This window comes from Nanorana parkeri, unplaced genomic scaffold (assembly GCF_000935625.1).
Source record: "Nanorana parkeri isolate BGI_ZX_2015 unplaced genomic scaffold, ASM93562v1 scaffold814, whole genome shotgun sequence".
Taxonomy (NCBI): Eukaryota; Metazoa; Chordata; class Amphibia; order Anura; family Dicroglossidae; genus Nanorana; species Nanorana parkeri.
In genome coordinates this window covers 719096-719688 of record NW_017307082.1, presented here as the reverse complement: position 1 = coordinate 719688, position 593 = coordinate 719096, and positions in this window count along the sequence as shown.

Genomic DNA, 593 nt, shown 5'->3' with positions numbered 1-593 from the left:
CATCTCATTTTTCCTGTCCTCCTTCCTGCCCATACAGAACCACCTGGCCTTGAAACCGCTTTGATGTCTTAATTTGTTCAGATCCATAGCCATCATTATCACACTGTCTGCCCCAGATGTTCAGCGGTTTTTATGAAGTTAATCATATTAACCATTTGGGGGTTGCAACCCTCTGCACATCTTCATAGATCTTCCAGGCGGTGCATAGATGTCAGGTGTCTATTTTTTCACCCTTTTGCCCTTAAGGCTGCCGAAGAAGATTGGAGGTCTTGTTGATCTTTTGATGTCAGTTTACTAGCTTTTTACATCTTCAGATATTTCTGCACCCTCTCTACGGGTCTACAGAGCATATTCTGCACCATTCAGAAGGGCGGTCACTAGGTGCATTATTGAAAACTCTAATACATGTGTGTATAGTGCAAATAAGGAACCAGTGCATAAAACTGGCAACATGAGGTAGATCTCCCTTCAGGTCAACAGCTGGATGTGAAGCTGCTAGCTTTCTCAAGCAAAAAAAATACCATCCAACTTCCCCCACTTCTTTTTTTTTTTTTTTCATTCGTCTGAATCGCCCGTTTTTTTTCCCTAAATCC